Raw genomic sequence first — 21,047 nt, forward strand, 5'->3', positions numbered from 1 at the left:
GTGGGTGATTTTGTTCTCCATCACTTCCCAGTCTTTTCCTGGAAGTTGCTCAATCTTCCTTTCTGGGATTTAGAAGCCTGAACTTTCCCCTCCATGTACCTGAGAGGGGACAAGTCTCACTCAGTAACACTTCCCCAACCCAAGGCTGAGTTGCCCACTGTCCCAACTACTCAGTTCCACAGCCTACCCTCAGTACCCCCTATACAAAGATCCACACAGGTTCACTACCCCCAGGGAAGCACTCCCTTGACTCAGCATGGGGAAGGATGTTTGGGGGAAGCAGGGTGGGGGTTGGGGAATGGAGGATGAGTTCTCTGAAGGGAACTTGCCCTGTTTGCCTTCTACATCAGCGAAAGGAATAGCAGGGGCCAGAGACACTGAACACTGGGACAGGAACATTAGCCATGGAATGCTTGCTTAGCTCAGATGCAGCCAGATGTCCTGTGGCAGGGAAAGCAGGCAGTCCAGGGATGCCCTGATCTCTGATCTGGCCAAAGCTCTTTGTCAATGCGGGGCATACAGACAGCTTCAGCTCAACTGATTCAAATCCACAGCAAACTATTTAAAGCCAAATTCTTGCTGGCTTGCAGTCTTGAGAGATCATGTCTGGGGGGTGAGTGAGGGGTGAAGGGTGGGGAAAGTAGATAAGAGCTGGAGAAGAGCTGGAACAAGGATCCATCGAATTCCTCCTGATCCAGAACCAGATGACCCCAACCCAGCAGGGATAAAGAAGTAGGGTGGAGAGGGCCCTGCCCCCTCTGCCCCACTCCCCATGGCCACCTCTCTTACTCAGTTTCCAAATGTATTTGCCACTAGGTGGGGATCCTTAGTATAAACACAGTCCCTTGCACCTCATGGATGATTGAGCTTCAGTACTTGACCTGGAATGTCATGGGAGTGGAAATGTTAGGAGGGATACAGATGATAGGCATCCCAGCGGGTAGACCCCACTCTTCCAGTATGACCTTACAGAGGCCTGACTTCCTTCTATACAGCAGGTAATCTTTCAGTAGCAGGAGCTGTTCTGAGTGCTTTGGATAAACATCTCCCCATAGTCCTCAATCCAGCACTGATTATTGGTTAGGGTGCTGTGGACATAGGGCATTATCTTGTTCTACTCAAAGTGGTTCCCAAACCTAGGCGAGGGGGAAAGAAGAATATGTGAATAGCTGGGAGAGAGGAGTGGATGGATGGATGGATGGATGGATGGATGGATGAATGGATGGATGGGTAAGGTCCTAGCCAGCAGCCAGCCTCCCATCTCAGCTTCAAGCAAGATCAAATCTACTGGCTCAAAAACATATTTGTCAACCTGGGAGCATGGAAAAGTTAAGAAAATTGTTCAAGGGGAAAGACCTAGAAAACTGGGTAGCTAATACTTGAAAACAGTCTTCTGCCAACCAACATTCTTGCCACTGCCCTGCACTGTCTCTGTTGCATGCTAGGTCTTTAGGGCAAAATGCAGATTTGTCCTCCTGTTGTTTCCTACTGTATCCAGTTCCCCAGGTTCCGCGTGAGAGAGAGTGAGACAGAGAGAGAGAGAGACAGAGAGACAGAGACAGACAGACAGACAGACAGACAGACACAGACAGACAGACAGACACAGACATAGACAGACAGACACAGAGACAGAAATATACAGAGAGACACAGAGAGAGACAGAAACCGGGAAACTACGAGGAGACGGAGACAAAGAACCTGCTACTTAGAGTGGTTAGGGGCGGGGTCTCCTGGGTGGGTGGGATCTGGGTGGAGAGGAGCAGGTTTAAAACTGGGAAACGCAGCTGCCCAGAACACCGAAGTCAATTTAGGCTGGAGAATTAAGAAATCGCTTCGGAATAAGATCTGCCACTGTCAAAAGACGGGGAAAAGACTCCAGGAGTCCCAGCCATCCCTCTTTTGGATTTCGTCCGTCCTCTCCATGTAGCCCAGAGGAGTCCTCCACTCGCACCCAGTCGGAGGAGCAGCAAGAGAGACTGTCCACGTTGCACTTCATAACCCACCGACATAGGACAGGGGGTCCACTGCAACCATCGATCCGTCATCTAAGGCCACAGCCATTGGGAAGCAGGCGTCCTGACCGTCGGAGAGGCTGCGGGGAGCTGCCAACGCTCTCTCGTTCCTCTCGCTCCCCACCCCCAACACCGACGTGCGTACAGAAGAGCATTTCCGAAGCCGTACTAATGGGCACCGACCCTCACAAGCCTGGGGATGCGGACCGTCGAGTTGGGGTGAGCGAAGTGCAGGACTGCTCCTCTGGAGTCACGACGGTGCCCATGGGCGTCCAGCCAGCGGCCGTCCCGCGCCTCTTCTTCTTCCTTTATCACTCCCCCACCTTGCCCCAGCTCCACTCCGGGGGCTACTCCAGAAATCCAGAACTTTATTCGCTCACCTCCAGGGGCCAGGGCTTCCAGCCAGCCTTTGGCTACCCAGGCACTGCCGACGTGGCGCGCCAGGTCGATCCCTGGAGCTCCTAACTCTTCCCCAGAGCCCTAACCAAAGTGGCCCTCCCGGCCAGGGACCGCTGCAGCGGGACCGCTTTCTTTGGCAAACTGAAAGTAGTCCTCTGCAACCATTCCCTGTGGCTCACGTTTCATCGGCAGCAGAACTAAGTGGTCCTTACTAAGCAGGGCAGATAAGTAAGGGGACGACTGTGGGATAGAACGTTCATCTGAATCCTCCAGGAGCTCGGAAACCTTAACCTTGTCTCTCGTTTTTAAGCATCGCTCAGATTTACTCGAAACTGGGTTTAGTATGAAGCTCTTGGTGTCTCCTTTCAGTGGGCAATGTTTTGGCTCCCTGAAGGGAAAAGACTTTTCTGGTACCAGGACCCTGCTTTAGAGGTGTGTGTATGCGTGTGTGTGTCTGTAAAAGATCATGCCTAATGGATGCCCTTCAGACATAGAGACAAGGGCAGATAGATGAAATGAACCCAAAGATCCAGGAACCCCCAAAGTCCTTTCACTCATCTCCTGGGACAACTGGTATCAACTACCCTGAAAGGGCAGCTCCCTCCATCTCTCTTCACTCTTTCTCCTCTTGGAAAGAAATGGAAGAGAGTGCATGCTAACCATTAACCACTGTGTGAAGAGTAGCATTTGGGGAAGACTATGCTATGCAGACTCAGGGCAGCTAGGTAGTGCAGTGGGCAGAGCTCCGGGCCTGAAGTCACAAAGACCTGATATCAAATTCGAGCTCTTAAACACTTAGTACCTGTATGATGCTGGGCAAGTCACTTAACCCTATTTGCCTCAGTTTCCTTATCTGTAAAATGAGCTGGAGAAGGAAATGGCAAGCCATTTCAGTATCTTTGCCAAGAAAATCCCAAATGAGGTCAGCAAGAGTCAGTTGCAATTTATTGGTGATTGTTTAGTAAAAAACTTTAGCACAAATTTTTGCCACTGCTATTGACTCATTCTGCTATTGGGCTATTTGCTTTGGGAAACAAAAATTCAGGAATGAGGAAGGGAATAAGTATCTATATAGTTCCTACTATATGCCAAGCACTATATTATTTGCCTTTATTTTAAATAAATATTATCTCATTTAATCCTCATAACAACACCATGAAATCTAGATGTCATTAATATCCCCATTTTACAGTTGAGGAAACTGAAGTTAAGTGACTTGTCCAGGGTCACACAACTAGTAAGTTATCTGAAGTGGAATTCAAACTCAGGTCTTCCTTACTCCAGGCCAAGCACTCTATCCACTGTGCCAGCAGCTGGTAGGTTAGATGTAATTAGGGAGACTGAATTGTTTATTAAAGATTCTGCACCTTAGTATAATCTTTAAGCTTTAATCAGCCTTATCAAAGGTGGAGAATGGAATTGACATATATCTAACTTTCCTGTTACCCAGGATGGAAGATGGGAAAGACCACAAGTCTGATGCTAAGTAGATATGACCTTGAACAGATTACTTTTCTCTGGAGGTCCCATGCTCCCCATCTATAAAACGAAGGGGATAAGATAAGATTATTTATAAGGTGCTTTTTATCTCTAAAATCCAAACTTTCTGCTCCTCAGAGGAATTGACGTGGAGAGTAGATGAGAGGGAATTGTGGCTGATGTGCTACTGGGGGTGGCAGAAAATCACCAGACAGGCCTCATAAACCTCCATTTCCATGAGAAAAACTGTGTGTGCAATGGAGAAAGTTGGGGTACAATTCAGTGCTGGTAGCTCCAAAATGCAGAGTGATAACCAATGACTACAAGTGGGATGTGTGTGTGTCTGTGTGTGTGTGTGAGAGAGAGAGACAGAGAGACAGAGACAGACAGAGAGACAGAGAAACAGAGAAACAAAGACAAAGACAGAGAGAAAGGTGGTGAGAGAGGCAGATGGACACAGTAGCTAGGGATGGCAAGAAGAGGAAAGATTTTGAACACCAATAGAGAGGGAGAGGTGAAGAAACAGAGAGAGAGAGAAATCAACTTTGGGTGAGCCACAAAACCCTGTAGTCATAGGTAATTTCCCTCTGACAGCCTCCCTCCAACTCACGAAGAAGTATGCTCCATACTCTCCATATTCCCACCTACCCCCACCCTCCCCCTACCCACCCCTGGGGCTCATTTGTGTCATCTTATCAGTACCTCGAAGTAAAACTGGCATTGGCCAGTAACTGAGAAGATCTATCCATTTACTATTAAGTTTGTCCAAGTATGGTAGAGGAAGAGGAGGGCAGGAGGAAAGTTTCCACACCCAAAGCTTCTGAATTTTCATAGAGATCATTGATTTAGAGACCCAAGACCAACTAGCCAATCCCATCATCTGAAACATGAGGAAATTATGGCCCAAAATGTTAAATGATTTGCTGCGTGTCACAAGTTAGTGGCAGTCAGAAAGCATAGCACAGATCCAGGGAAATGGACAAAACAGGGTTCTGTCCTGGCCTTCCCCTCTCCCCAAAGCATGATGGATGGTGTCAGGAGTAACTAGAAGGAGGTAGAAGTGTAGTGAAGTTTCATCCTCATTTGGAGGGAGGAGGAGAAGGGCCTGCCATCCCTATCTCCCAATCCTACTGCCTGCTCCTTGAGCAGGTGCTCAGTAACAGCAAATAGGAACGTTTTGTGGGTCCCAACTGGTGGTGGCTCAGAGGCATGCAGAGGAAAACAGACCTCTATTACTGCCCATCCTACTCTCAACTTTCTCCAACCCAACCAGGTCATTTTTGTCAATGTTTCTCTTGGAGATGGAGAGATACCGACCAGCTTTTCCTTTTTGGAAGTGAGGTTTATTTGAGAACCTGTTAACTGAAGCCTTAGAGGCTGAAAAAGCAAGAAGTTTATGATAAAGTTGGAATTTTAGACAAAGCTGAAAGAGCCCTGCCCTTGCTACCCTCACCCACCCTCCCTCCCACTGATCTCCCAGGTACAATCCCTGAAGAGGTGAATTTTCTGGGACTTTAATGTCTGAGCTCCAATAAGCTTCTTTGGACACTTGTCCCTTCCCCATCTCCGTTTTGGATTCCCATCCATCCCTTCTCTAGCTCGCCCTGGCTTCTATGTCTCCTAGGAGAGACACCTGCATTAGTCCTTCGTAGATAAGAGCCCAGATTATCTGACCCAGGACTCCAGATTTGTTTTATCCAGACAATAAGATCCTTAAGCTAAGGTCCTGTTACCTGGGGAAAGATGGTTAGTGAAAGGTGTGTTAAGTCTGGCAGTAGTGTCTCTGACTCAGCCTGTGTGTGAGTGGAGTGGAGAAAGTAAATGATTAATAGTTTTTTGTTTGTTGATTGATGGGAAATCAACACACTTCTAGAAAAGATTAATCAATGAACACATTTGTTAGGGTCTATATGCTACTCTGCTAAATATTGGACATACAAAAAACAATTTAAAATAGTCTATAGCTAGAGCAGAGCCCTACCCAGTCCTAACCACTCTGGAAACCTGAAAGGATGTGGACTGAGCAACAAAATTCTCTCTCCCTCTTTCCCCTCCCACCCTTTTCCCTTTTCTTCCCCTTTCTTTACAGTTTGATGTTCCCATCTCTAGCTTACCTAATCCAGGGGATGGACCCGATTACTTATTACCATGTGTTTGTGGAAGTGGTACTGACTGATCGGCATCACTGGCATTATCAGAAGAATGAATTGGTTCCACATAAAAAGAAAGAGAACAGTGTTCCAGGTAGGAAAGTGTGAAGAGGTGGGGGGTGGTAGGGGAAGGGGTAGAGATTGCCGTAGTACCTGGGTACTAAGAGGATATTGTCTCATTTGTCTCTGATGTTAAGGTGCCCTCTGGTGGGGCCTCCAGTAAACCCAAGCAACCCCTTTCCCTCACCCATCCATCACTCCTCCATACTTGTCCCCTTTCCCTGTTTCTCGTCTCCACTCTCCATCTTTCCCAGCCCACTGCCCTCATCTAGTCTTTTTTTTTTCCTTTCTCCAAATCCCAGGCTTTTCTTTTCCTGGGCCTATCCAGACTTTTCTCTTATCCCAATGCCAAATGATCCTGTAGCCAAGTCCCATAGAAACTATACATACCTCCTCCTATCCCAAAGGTTCTTCTATAGAACTCTCCAATGTCAGGAATCCCCCGGGTTCTCTCCCTAAGGGACAGATAGCCCCAACAGAGATACTCTCTACAGGAAACCTGTTGTATATCCACCCAGATTCACCCAACACAGGGGCCCACTAGATGGGGCAAGAGATATCATTTAGAAAACTCAAGCTGACTAACAAAAAGGAAACTTCCAAGAATGAGGACCAGGTAAGATACCCATTGTGCCCACCCTTCTCAAGCATTCCATCAGCGCAAAATAAGAGGAAAGAAGACTGAAGCTAGAGTTAAAAAACTTTCCTGTGGTAGTAGGTCAGAGAGCGAGATTTTAGAGCAGGTGACCAAGTAAGCGTGGAGTTTCCATTGCTTATGCTTCCAAGAGCGGTAAAAGTGTAGAAGGAGTAGGTAGAATCTATTCTTAAAAAGGAGTCTTGTTATTTTCCATGGAACCTTAGATGACTCCAGGTCTGTTAGGTGGCAAAAGGGATAGAGCACTGGACCTGGAGTCAGGAAGACATGAATTCAAATCCTGCCAGATACTTACTTAGCTGTTTAACCTTGGGCAAGTCACTTAACCTCTGTTTGCCTCAGTTTCCTCAACTGTAAAGTGGGGATAAAAATAGAACCTACATCCTGGGGTTGTTGTAAGGATAAAATAAGATAACATGTGTAAGGAGCTTAGCACATAGCCTGGCACCTAGTAGGTGCTATATAACGTGCTTAATACAGAGCATGGCACATAATAGGTATTATATAAATGCTAGCTATTATTTTTTCAGACCTCCTCAACACTCCCTGACCCTAGGGAACCTCCCTCTCTCTGATTGGAGACATTAGAGGAAGGACATCTAGGAGCTCCTCTCTGATACTCCTCTTTAAGAAAGGCACCAATGGAATTCTCTTCACCATTGCCCACCCAGTTAGTTTCCTGGACTTCATCATCTCCAGAAACTCATCATTCTGCAAGATGAAATCAACACACAAATTCAGATCATTTCTCACATTGGCTACATGATTTCATAATGCCCCTGCATTGGGCTCCAATCTGTACCCCAAATGCCTATGGACCCTGTCTCTGAGGTCCCCTCCCTCCCCTCATACTTTTCAGCTTCTTCTTATGTGTTTTCTCCCTCTTTAAAATGTGAGCTCCTTGAGGGCGAGGACTTTTTTATGCTTTTCTTTGCTTCCCCATCACTTCGCTCAGTGCCAGGCACATAGTAGGTACTTAATAAATGTTTGACTCTGACTCTCCTCTGCCTTCCCACTCACCACTAGTAAAGACCAGATGGGTGAGGAAAGAAGGGCTGCCTATGTCACCTCACTCCTTGTGGCTTCCATTATAGATGATCCATTTGAAGTTCTGCCACAAATTCCAGCCAAAGCTTCACATTGAAGAGGTGAGAGATGGAGAGCATGAGACCCTGAGTCCCTCCCCCTCCCATATCTTCACCTTCCCAGAAACAGAGTTCATAGCTGTGACTTACATGTCAGAATAATAAGGTGAGGGGCAAACTATTGGAACATCAGGCTTAGGCTTCCGGTGGGGAGGGGAGCAGATAGAGGGAGAAAATCAGTCAGCAACCTTTTTAAAAAAAAAAATAATTTATTCTTAGTTTATAGCATTCAGTTCCACAAGCTTTTGAATTCCAAATTTTCTCCCCCTCCCCCCTCCCCAATATGGCATACAATATGATATAGACTCTACATATACGTTCACATTCAACATATTTTCACATTAGTCATGTTGCAAAGAAGAATTATAACCAATGGAATGAACCACAAGAAAGCAGAAACAAAACAAAAAAAGAGATAAAGCAAATAGTATGCTTCAATCTGTATTCAGACTCCATAATTCTTTCTCTGGATGTGGATAGCATTTTCCATCAAGAGCCTTTTGGAGTTGTCTTAGAACCTGGCATTGCTGAGAAGAGCCAAGTCTATCAAAGTTAGTCATCATACAACATGGCTGTAACTGTGTAAAATGTTCTACTGGTTCTGCTCCTCTCACTCAGCATCAGTTCATATATATGTCTTTCCAAGTTTTTCTAAAGTCCACCTGCTCATCATTTCCTATAGCACAATAGTATTCCATTACATTCATATACCACAACTTACTCAGCCATTACCCAATTGATGGGCATCCCCTCAATTTCCAGTTCTTTGCCACCACAAAAAGAGCTGCTATAAATATTTTGTACATGTGGGTTTTTCCCATTCATATGATCTCTTTGGGATACAGCCCTAGAAGTAGTATTGCAGTGTCAAAGGGTATGCACATTTTTATAGCCCTTCGGGCATAGTTCCAAATTGCTGGCCAAAATGGTTGGATCAGTTCACAACTCTACCAACAGTGCATTAGTGTTCCCATTTTCCCACATATTTTCCAGCATTTATAATTTTCCTGTTTTGTCATGTTAGCCAATCTAACAGGTGTGATGTGGTACCTCAGAGTTGTTTTGATTTGCATTTCTCTAATCAATAGTTATTTAGAGCATTTTTCATATTACTATAGATATCTTTAATTTCTTCCTCTGAAAACTGCCTGTTCATATCCTTTGACCATTTCTCAATTGGGGAACAACTTGTATTCTTACAAATTTGACTCAGTTCTCTACATATTTTAGAAATGAGTTCTTTATCAGAGACAGTGGTTGTAAAAATTCTTTCCCAGCTTTCTGCTTCCCTCCTAATATTGGTTGAACTGGCTTTGTTTGTAGAAAAACTTTTCAATTTAATGTAATCAAAATTATCCATTTTGCATTCAGCAACCTTTTTTAAAGTTTAAAGCATACACTGTGTGCTAGGGGTACAAATACAAAAGTGAAACTCCTTCTGCCCCTTAAGAAGTCTATATTCTAATAGGGGAAGCAACAAATATAGGAGAAAAGATGTTGACCAGAGAATGTTTTGTTCTAATTGAAGGGTTCTTACCCATTTGTGTTATGAACACTTTAGGAAGGCTAGTGAAGGTTATGGACCCCTCCACAGAATAATGTTTTTTAAAATCAATAATTGAAGGAAAGGCTCAAATTCTGATAGAGAGTAGTGAGAATAAAGTTGGAATTTTGTTCCTGAAATCCAGCTTAAGAACCCCTGGTCTAGACAGACACAGCACGGAAAAAGGATGGTGGTGGGAGGGGGTAGAGGGTCATACAGTGGCCAAAGGCAAGATGCCCCAGGTAGGTAGGCCCTGATAGATGACTCGAAATTGTTAAAGTATTCTTCCTCCCTTACTTTATAGATAAATGACATGAGGTGACTTCTCCAAGATTACCCAGTGCATCAGGGCAAAGACTGAAGTCAGGTCTTCTTAGAGGTTTCCAAGAGGAGAAGCCCTGCACTCACTGGCTTCTTTTTCCTTTCTCTCTAGATCACACAATTAAAAGTTAACCACAATTGCTTTGCCAGCAGCTTTAGAAAAGGCTACTTTTAGAAGAAAAATGAAATAAATAACTAATTGTGGGGCTCAGCTCCTTTTTTTTGGTCTCCTCTTCTTTGTCTACCACTCTACATGTTCTAGGGGTGATATCCACTCAATCTGACTCCAACCTTTCCTCTACCTCCTCCCAGAACTCTTTGTATTGACACTGTGGGTAGACAGCAGGTTTGGGGCTGGGGGGCAGGGAATGGTCAAATAAGAAGCAGGTCAGAACTTTGACACTGGAGATGGAATTCTGGAAGATTGTATTGCCTTAATTACATCCTTTTTTCCTCCTTCTTTTCCTTCAAGATGCCTTCCATCTTGTAGAATCCAAGACCACCACTAAGATCTCCCTGAAAGTGATTTTGGTGGCTACCTATTAGAGCTAGGGATGGGTACTTACCAAGCCAAAGATTGTGTACCCCTGGCTCCCTAGATCTTTGTTCAGGCACCCCAGACCACCCTTAGACTTGTGGGGCTCAGCTTATTTTTTTTGTTTCTCCCCTTCTTTGTCCATCAGACTCCAAGTGTTCTGAGTGGTGCCTACTCAACCCTACTCAGTCCCCTCTCCCAACTTCTTCCAGGACTCTGTGTGATGTGGCTGTGGGTAGAGAGGGAGTGAACTGGCTAATAAAGAAGCAGGAATTCTGGGGCATCATATAACCTTTAGTTACATGTTTTTTTCAAGGTGACTTCAAGCTATGCAATCCGGTGCTACCACTATCTCCCCTTCCCTTTCCACCCTAGGATCAGGTGCTTGCCAAGCCAGGAATGAAATACTTCTGACTTCTTGCTTCTTGACCCAGGCCCCTCCACTATGCCTGTGATGCCCACTCACAGCACCAGCAGCACCCTTCCCTTGGTCCTGAATGACATGAAGCTAGAACTTCTATTCTCTACCTGCCATGCCTAATCACCCCAGGCAGGATGCTATGGTTCTTCCAAAGAACTGGCTTACTTCCTTCTCATGTAACTCAAGGCAGAGAGAGAAGCTGATGTCAGTCTGTATCCACAGACCTATCACTGGGGCCTTGAAGAGAAGAGGTCTGAAGAGAAACTCTGCCTCTAAGAAATGAGTGAAGGAGACTCTGAGAGGAGATGTGTCTCCCAATAAGTCAAAGAGGGAAGACTTCTGCCCAGTGCCTCTGTGGATGAACTTTGCTTACTTTTTTATCTGTGCCTTTGTGTGTAGGTTTTGTGGGGAGGAGAGCTGGAGAAAGTAGATTCTCTTCTATTCCTTGGGACACTTTGCTCATTTTTTACTCAACTTTAAAAAAACAAAATAAACAAAAACAGAAATCTCTTTCCTTAAAAAAGGGGGCAGGATGTGGCCAGCTGGCCAGCCTTAGAGGAAGAGATCTCAGGTGCCCTTAAAGTGGGTCTGTCTGCCTCCCTTCATGGAGGATGTGCATCCTGGAATAGTCAGAATTGGAGGGGATGGTGGAGGGGAATGTTATTTTATGACTAGATTTTAAGTGGGAGTGGGGAAAGGGAGTCTTTTTTTAAGAAGCTATTTATTGTCCTTGATATAAGATGCCAATATCTTTGGTTTATTCACTTTTTAAAAAATAAACTTGGAAAAGGCTGCCTGTCTCAATAGGAAGTGGACTAAGGGTGAGGGACTGACAATACAATTTGAACCATTCTAGGATCCCATGGAGAAAACCATGGGCATGTGACTCTGTCTGGGATGTGTAATACGTGAGAGCAGACATCAGCTTTGAATTCCCAAACCCTCTCACCTCTCCTTCTAAGCTGTCTCACCTCTGAAAGGACAGAGAGACCTGGGTGGACCACAAGTTCCCTTCCTTACCTATCCTGTTTTAGTGCTGGTGCTTAGATAACTGGGAGCCAAGGTTGACATAAAGCAGAGTCATGATTTCTGCCAGTCCAGGAGGAAGTAGGGACATGGTGTAAACCTGTTTGGCACATTGGTTCTAAAAGTGGAAGGAATGTTTTAGAGATCCTGTAACCATAGACTCATAATAATAATATAAAGCCGTGAAGTGAGCAAAGCTTTTTACAACAACCCTTTGTAGGCAAGTCCTGGAACAGGTGTTATTACTCACATTTTACAGATCAAGAAAATAAGGTTTGGGTTAGTTAAATAATTTCCCTAGGGTCATACAGTCAGTGTCTGAGGCAAGATACTCAACAGACTAAGCTGGAAGCTACCTTCGAGACCATAAGGAAATAACCCTGGAGAATGAAAGGATTGGCCCAAGGCCACACTGGTAGTAGGCAGCAGACTAGGAAGGTAAGAAGGCAGGTCCAAAATCTCTGCTCTTTTGCCTTTGTCCAATACTTTGTGACCCCATCTGGGGTTTTCTTGGCAATGATACTGGAGTAGTTTGCCATTTCCTTCTTCAGCTCATTTTACAGATGAGGAAACTGAGGCAAACAGTTAAGTGACTTACCCAGGATCACATAGATAATAGGTGTCTGAAGTCAGATTTGAACTCATGAAGATGATTCCAAGCCCACTGCTCTCTATCCACTTAACTAGCTGCCTCATTTTCCCTTTACTATACTGCTTTTAATGGGGAAAGTTAGACTCAGAGAAAAAGTGACCACCCCAACTTGACATAAGCAGCTAGTGACAGAGGTTAGCTGTGAACCAAGGTTCTCTATGTGTCCCATTCTGTCTCATGCCGAGAAGACTCCTCACCTATTGAGGGTCCAGGTCAGCAGCAGTGTCCAGCAGCCAAGAACGAATGAGACTGGACTCTAACTCCAAAGGCAATAGGCCTTAAATATAGAGCTGCAAAGGAAGTAGAAGAAGACAACAGAAGCCTGAGATCGACTTTATTGGAGCTTAGAAAGTCATAGAGATTCTCAGAGAAGGTATGAAATGGAAGGACCTGGGAGCACAGAGGCCAATCAAGAGTTGCCTTGCCTAGCAGCAAGCAGCCTCCTTAACTGCCTTCCCCCAATAATATGCCCTAACACATACCTATAGCAAGGTGGTCCTGTCTCAGGGGAGAGAAAGAAGTGCGGTGGAAGTGACCCTTTCCCCTGCCTCCACTCTTTGCCTCACTTAATATCTAGATGTACTGGTTGCCAGGTGAGGGCCCCTGGTATAGTCCCTCCATCCATTTGGTAAACAGCTGGTAGAGAACATGTTTACTTCTGTTACAACTCATGGACACTGGAGCTCCAGTACTTGGCTTGGAATAGCAAGAAAGTGGGGTGATAGGAAAGGGAAGACGGAGGCGGTCAACCTAGTAAGTGGACCCGGTTCTTCCAACATGAACTTACAGAGGGCAAGAAAAGGGAGGGAGGGAGGAAGGAAGGAAGGAACGAAGGAAGGAAGGAAGGAAGGAAGGGAGGGAGAGAGGGAGGAAAGAACTCCAAAGAGCACAGACCAGGCTTCCTGCGTGGGTGGGGACGAGGCTGAGAGGCAGGTTCAAAACTGGGCAATGCGCTGTCCAGAAAGGTGAAGGCGATTCAATCCGCAGGGAGGGAAAGTAGGCTCAGGAAGCTACCTGTCACTGCCAACACGCAGGTAGAAAAATCCCAAAGTCTCAGCCGCGAGTCCTTGGGTACTCATCGTCCTCCGCGAAGCCCAAAGGACTCTGACACTTTCAGCCAGTCAGAGGGGCAGGGAGAGAGACAGTCCTCCACCTTGCAATTCCCCACCAATCTAGGGCAGGGGGTCCACTCCAGCTGTCTACCCGTTATTTAAGACTACAGCCGCTGGTTAGTTAAGTATACTCACAGTCCGAGGGCCAGCGGGAAGCTTCCACAATTCACCCATTTTCTCGGTTTCCCACCCCCTACCAGTTTGAGAGTCCAGAAGACCCTCTCTGAAGCTGGCAGTGACCCTCGGATGCCTGAGGACAAGAACCCCCGAGTCAGGGTGAGCAACGCGCAAGGTTGCTACTTTTACGAGCCTGAGCCTAGGTCCTCTCTGGACGCCAGAGTTGCTGACAGCGAGAGCAGAAGCAGCCACTACCTGGCGCTGGGCGTCGCCTACCCAGGAGTCCCGATGGTGCCCGCGGACGTCCAGTCAGCCACCTGCTGGGGCCGTTTCCGGCCTGGCTCTGCGGAAGGGGTGAATGAGATCGATCCTCTGAGCTTCCAGTTCTTCTCTAGCCTCGAAGGGAATCTGTCCTTCGCATCCAGAGACACAAACCTTTTTTTTTTTTTCTAGAAAAACCCGGATCGTTTTCTCCGGAAAACTGAAAGTGGTCTTCTTCAACCAATCCCTGTGGCTCAAGTTTTATAGGGAAAAACGAAATGATCCTTATCAAGCAAGGCCAGGAAGTGGATGATTGCGGCGTTGGACACCTGAATCTTCCAGGCTCTCTGGAACTCCCAAAGCTCCCTTTCATAAGCGCAGCTCAAGTTTACCAAGAACTGGGGTTTAACATGAAACGCTTGACTTCCCTTTTTAGCTCCTGTTTTTTGGAAAAGGCCTCTTAGGTCCAAGATCCCTGCTTTAAGATTGTATTTCTTTCTTCTTTCCTTCCTTCCTTCCTTTCTTTCTTTCTTTCTTTCTTTCTTTCTTTCTTTCTTTCTTTATTTTCTTCCTTCCTTCCTTTTTCTTTCTTTCTTTTTCTTCCTTCCTTCCTTTTTCTTTCTTTCTTTTTCTTCCTTCCTTCCTTTCTTTTTCTTTCTTTCTGTCTCTCTCTGTCTCTCTGTCTCTCTCTCTCTCTCTCTCTCTCTCTGTCTCTCTCTCTCTCTGTCTATCTCTCTCTCTCCCCACCTCAAATTAGCTTTGGGTGAGCTATACAATCTTGTAGTCCCTCCTACAACTCCCACCCAAACACAAACATAAAAAGGTTATGCACCCTCATTAAACCCTATATCAGCTGGGTCTCATTTGTGGCTCCCTTTCAGTACCCTGAACTACTACTGGCATTAACCTATAACTGAAAAGATCCACTATTGTTTGTCCAAGTACAGTAGAGGAGGTGGAGGAAAGGAGAAAAGTTTCCCATATCCAAAACTTCTGAATGTTTTGTAATAGTATTTTATTTTTTCCCAATTACATGTCAAGACAATTTTTAGCATTCATTATTACCAGATTTTTATGTCCAAATTTTTCTCCCTCCTTCCCCTCCCCTCTTTCTAAAATGATAAGCAATATGATATAGGTTATGTGTGTGCTATCATGTGAAAAATATTTCCATATTAATCACAGTTGTGAAATAAGAAACAGATCATAAGAAAAAAAACACCAAAAAAGTAAGTGGGGAAAAGTATGCTTTGATCTGCATTGAGAGTCTCTCAGGTCTTTATTTGGATGTGGATAGCATTTTTCTTCATGAATCCTTTGTAGTTGTCTTAGAACTTGGTGTTGCCGAGAAGAGCTGAATCATTCATAGTCGAACATCACACAATGTTGCTGATACTGTGTACAATGTTTTCCTGGTTCTGCTCATTTCACTTTGCATCAGTTCATACAAATCTTTCCAGGTTTTTCTGAAATCTGCCTGTTTATCATTTATTTCATTACATTCATATACCACAGCTTGTTCAGCCATTCCCAAATTGAAGGGCATACCCTCAATTTCCAATATTTTACCACCACAAATAGGGCTGCTATAAACATTTTCACACATGTAGGTCCTTTTCCCTTTCTTATGATCTCTTTGGGATACAGTCCTGCTAGTAGTATTGCTAGATCCAAGGATATGCATAATTTCATTGCCTTTTGCATATAGTTCCAAATTATTCTCCAGAATGGCTCCTAAAAGTCCCCAAAGCTTCTGAATTTTGGTGAGGATCATTGATATAGAACTATAAGAGGCTTCTCAAAGACCAGCTAACCAACTCAATCTGAAACATGAGGAAACCTTGGCCTAGAGAAGTTAGATGATTTACTCAGTGCCATAGGCAGAGCCAGAAAAAAAATGTCAGATCCAGGAAAATGGACAAAATAGGGTTTTGTCCTGGCTTTCTAAGCCTCAATCCTAAAACATGATGGATGGTCTACTAGATGGCAACTAGAAAGAGGTGGAAGTTCTATAGTGGAGTTTCTTCCTCACTTGGAGGGAAGAGGAGCAGGGTCTGCAATTCTCATCTCCCAACCCTACTGCCTGCTCCTTGACCAGCAAGTGTTCAGTAACAGTCAAAACAGAAAGTAGGAACTTTTTGTGGGTCCCAACTGGTGATGGTTCAGAGGCATGCAGAGAAAAACAGACCTCTATTACTGCCCATCCTACTCTCTACTTTCCCCAACCCAACCAGGTCATTTTTTGTTAATGTTTCTCTTGGAGATGGAAAGAAACTGACCAGCTTTTCCTTTTTGGAATTGAGGTTCATTTGAGAACCTGTTAACTGAAGCCTGAGAGGCTAAAAAATGGTCGATCCCTCAGCAGGAAGTTTATGAAAAAGTTGGAATTTTAGACAAAGCTGCAAGAGTCCTGTACTTGCTACCTCTACCCACCCACCCTCCCGCCCACTGATCCTCCCAGGTACAATCCCTGAAGAGGTGAATTTTCTGGGACTTTAATGTTTGAATTCCACTAAGCTTCTTTGGGCATTTGTTCCTTTACCACTTCCATTTTGGATTCCCATCTGTTCCTTTCTCTAGCTCGCCCTGGCTTCTATGTTTCCTAGGAGGGACACCTGGATTTGTCCTTCATAGATCAGGGCCCAGATTATCTGACCCAGGACTCCAGATTTGTTTTACCCAGACAATAAGATCCTTAAGCTAAGGTCCTGTTACCTGGGGAAAGATGGTTAGTGAAAGGTGTGTTAAGTCTGGCAATAGTGTCTCTGGCTTAGCCTGTGTGTGAGTGGAGTGGAGAAAGTAAATGCTTAATAATAGTTTTATTGAATGATGAGAACCATAACCCATTTCAGAATAGGAATTGACATCCATTTCAAGAGAAGATTAATCAATCAATTAACAAGCATTTATTAAGGTTTTTGTGCTCCTTGCTGAATGCTGGAGATTCGAAGACTTGAAATAGACTATACTTAGGGCAAAGCACTGCCCAGCCCTAACTACTCTGGAAGCCTAGAGGGATGTGGCCTGAAGAACAAAGTGCCCCCTATTCCCCCCACCCCCCTGCCTGATATTCCCATTCCTGGCTTACAAAATCCGTGGGATAGACCCTATTCCTCGTTACTGTGTGTTCGTGAAAGTAGTACCAAACAATTAACAACACTAGCATTATCAGAAGGGCAAAGGCGGTCAATATCAAAAGGAAGAGAACAACATGCCAGACAGAGAGGTTCAGGGACCTGAGAGATAGGCCTACCCCAAGGTTGCTTGGTGGACCTCTCCAGTGTCTGGAATCTCCAGGTTTCTCTCCCTAAGGAACATATAGTCCCAACAGAGATACTCTTTCTATAGGAAACCAGTTGTATATCCACCCAAACTCACCCAATACAAGGACCCACTGGATGGTGCAAGAGATATCATTTAAAAACCTCAAGCTGACTAACAATAAGAGAACTTCCAAGAATGAGACCCAGGTAAGATACCCATAGTGCCCACCCCTCAAGCCTTCCTAAGTCCACCAGCACAAAATAAGAGGAAAAAAAAATTGAAGTTAGACTTAAAAAACTTTCCTGCATCAGTAGGGCAAAGAATGAAATCTAAGAGCAGGTGACCAATTAAGCATGAAATTTCCATGGCTCATATTTCCAGGGATAGGAGGAGCATCTTTCCCATTCTATAGAAGGGTCCTCTTCTTTTCTATGGAGCCTAAGGGAAGGAGATCTCAGATGACATGGTCCTTTTCTACTTTCCAAGCCACTGCTACTAGAGGCCAGGTAGGTGAGGGAGAGAAGAGATGCCCACGTTCCCTCATAGTTTCTGACTTCCATCACAGGTGATCTCATTGTAAATGTCTCCACAAATACCAGTGGAGGCTTCACAGTGAATAAGTGAAGAATGGAGAACATGAGGCGTTGGCTCCTTCCTCCTTCACCCACATCTTCATCTTCCCAGAAACACAGTTTATTGCCATGACTGCATATCACAATGCTGAAGTGAGAGACAACCTATTGGAACATCCAGATTGGGCTGGGGTGGGGGATGGGGAACAGAGAGAGGGAATCAGTAAACAATCATTTCTAAAGTGCACTTTTTGTGTTAGGTGCTGGGAATACAAAGAAAAAAGTGAGCCAGTTCCCATCCCTCGAGAAGCTTATGTTCTAATAGGAAGAAGTGGCAAAATATAGATGAGCATTGACATGGGAACATGGTCTAAGTGAGGGGAGCTTACCTGTTTGTGTCATGAATACCTTGGGAGAGCTAGTGAGTCTATGGAACTCTTGAAACCTGTGGAGTTCTATGAAACCTATGGAATCCTATGGAGTCCAGAAAAATACTTTTAAAAATTCATAATTGAAGGAAAGGTTCAATTTCAGTTAGAGGTTAGTGAAAATCAAGTTGGAATTTTGTACTTATCCTAGTCTACAGATTTGTTGAAAGTCAATGAAAATACTTGGTATAGGTAGTCACAGAAAAAAGCTATTGAGGTCAGGGGCAAAGATGAGATGACTTGAACTGTTTAAAATATGCTCTCTCCCCCATTTTACAGATACAGAAACTGAGGTGGTTAAATCAAGGTCACCCAGAAAGCCAAAGATCAGAGTAAAGACCAAGGTTAGGTCTTTGGCCTTCCCAGAGGGGAATTAGGTTTCCATGTATTCAATGGCTTCTCTTTCTTTTCCCTCTAGATCAGAAGCCTAAAAATTAATTACAATCCCTTTGCTATGGCTTTTAGAGAAAACTCCCATTCTGAAGAAAGCTTTAATAAGTAAATACTTGTGGGACTTGGCTGCTACTTTGCACTTCCCTTTCTTTGTCCACCAGGCTCCAAGTATTCTGGGTGGTGCCCACTCAGCTTTATCCAGTACTCTCCTCTACTTTCTCTGGGACTTTATGTGGGGTTTTTTTGTTTTGTTTTTTGGAGGGGGGAAGGCAGGGCAATTGGGGTTAAGTGACTTGCCCAAGGTCACACAGCTAGTAAGTGTGTCAAGTGTCTGAGGCAGGATTTGAACTCAGGACCCCCTGACTCCAGGGCTGGTGCTCTACTCACTTTGCCACTAGCTGCCCCCAAGACTCTCTGTGTTGAGGGAAATTAGTTAGTTAAAAAAGACTCCTGTAAATCTGAAGCTGGTGAGAAGGACCTGGAATCCTGGGGGATCATATTACCTTTAATTATATATTTTTTCCCTCTCCACTCTCCTCAAGGTGTCTTCCTGCAGTAGAATCCAGTGCCAACACCTCCCCTGAACTAGTTTCTAATGACTATGGTTACCCCCTAGTGCCAAAAGAGGTCAAGCCAAGGATGATGTGTTCCAGACTTCTTAGTATTATATCCAGTCCCCCAACCAAGGCCTATGCCTCCACTCACAGCAGCAGCACTATCATGCCCTGTGACCTGGATAGCATGAACCCTGGACTTCTGCCCTCCATTTCTCCACATGCCATATCTTATGAGCCCAGATAGGCTGCTGTGGTCCCACTATGGAACTATGAAAGTGGTCCACTTCCCTCTCATGGAACTCTAAGGACAACTGTATGGATTGTCTCTAATCTGTGCTCCCAAAGCTCATGGAGCTTTGACTGTCATGGAGCCCAAGAAGAAAAAAGGCTTCAAGGGGAACTCTGAAGCTATACCTCCAAGTCAGATTCTGATGACCTATGCCTGAGTGAAGGAGACTCTAAGAAAAGATGTTTATCTCCTGATAATTCAGGCAGAGATGCAATATATTCATTGTGGAAAACCAAGGAACAGGACATGTAGGGATTCACTGGGTCACTTTGGTTGATTATCCATGGGGATGTTTTTCTCTTGGTTCTGAGGTTGAGGTGCCCTCTCTTGGGTGCCCAGTAAACCTAAATAATCCCTTTCCCTCAGGTATATAGTCCTTCATCCCATTTTCTCCCCTGTCCCCTTTTTCCACTCCTTCTCCCCAACTTCTTACCGTCTTTCCCAACCCACTCCTCCCTTCCTGTCTTCTTTCTTACTCTATATCTCGGACCTTTCTCTGCCTGGGCCTGTCCACATATTCCTCTTATCCCAGCTCTAAATGATCCTATAGCCCAGCCCCATAGAAGCCAGAGACACCTGCTCATACCCCCATCTCCCATGGTAGACTCCTTCAATACTAAGAATCCAAGTTTATGAAGCCCCTGAAATCCTGATTAAGGATTCTTGATCTAGGTAAGCACTTCTCTTGATCTTCATGGCTCATCCCCCAGAAGTCAATAGAAGGAATGGTGTCTGTGTCCTTCATACTGCTCTCTGATTACAGCCAGTTTTCCCTGGTGCTGCCTCCAAGATTGAACTTTGCTTATTTTGGATATCTGTATGTGGGTGTTGACGGGAGTTGAAAGAGGAGAGAGGAAACTCTCACCCACTTCTTAGGACACTTAGTTCATTTTTTAACTCGTCAAGTTCAAAGAAATATTCTAAGTATCCTTTAATAGCATCTGGGTGCCTTACATTCTAGGACAATGGGCATCTTGGAATAGTTGAAATAGGGGGTAAGGGTAGAGGGGAGGGCTGTCTCACCTCTAGTTTTAGAAAAATATTTGTTCTTGTGCAATGATCAACTACGATTGGCTTAGCTCTTCTCAGCAGTATAATGATCTGAGACAATTCCAAAAGATTCATGATGGAAAATGCTGTCTACATCCAGAGAAAGAACTGATGGAGTCTGAATGCAGATTGAAGCAGACTGTTTTCACCTGTTTGGTTTTTTCAAAGTTTTTTCCTTTTGTTCTATTTCTTCTTTCATATGACTAATGTGGAAATATGTTTTACATGATTGCATCTGTATAACCTATATCAGACTGCTTGCTGTCTTGGAGAGGGAGGAGGGGAAGAAGGGAAGGAGAAAAATTAGGAACTCAAAATCTTTCAAAACTGAATGTTGGAAATTGCCTTTACATGTAATTGGAAAATATAAAATAGTATTAAATTTTTAAAAATGAGAAAAAAGAAATGTATGTTCCTTTTTTTAAAAGAAGCCATTTATTGCTCTGGATATAAGATGTCAATCTCTTTGGTTTGTTATTTCTTTTAATAAACTTGGAAAATGCTGCCTGTCTCAGTATGAAGGGAATTTAGGGTGAGTTGGGTACAGGGAACTGACCATACAATTTAAACTCTTCTAGTGTCTCATGGGGAAAGCCAAGCCCAAAG

At 44.6% G+C, this 21,047-nt stretch overlaps 1 pseudogene; it reads left to right on the top strand.

Moving 5' to 3' along the window:
- The first annotated feature begins 1,210 nt into the window (after window positions 1-1,210).
- Window positions 1,211-19,643, top strand: LOC118846968 (annotated as a pseudogene).
- The last annotated feature ends 1,404 nt before the right edge of the window (window positions 19,644-21,047 follow it).

The sequence above is a fragment of the Trichosurus vulpecula genome, chromosome 4, assembly GCF_011100635.1.
Source record: "Trichosurus vulpecula isolate mTriVul1 chromosome 4, mTriVul1.pri, whole genome shotgun sequence".
Lineage (NCBI taxonomy): Eukaryota > Metazoa > Chordata > Mammalia > Diprotodontia > Phalangeridae > Trichosurus > Trichosurus vulpecula.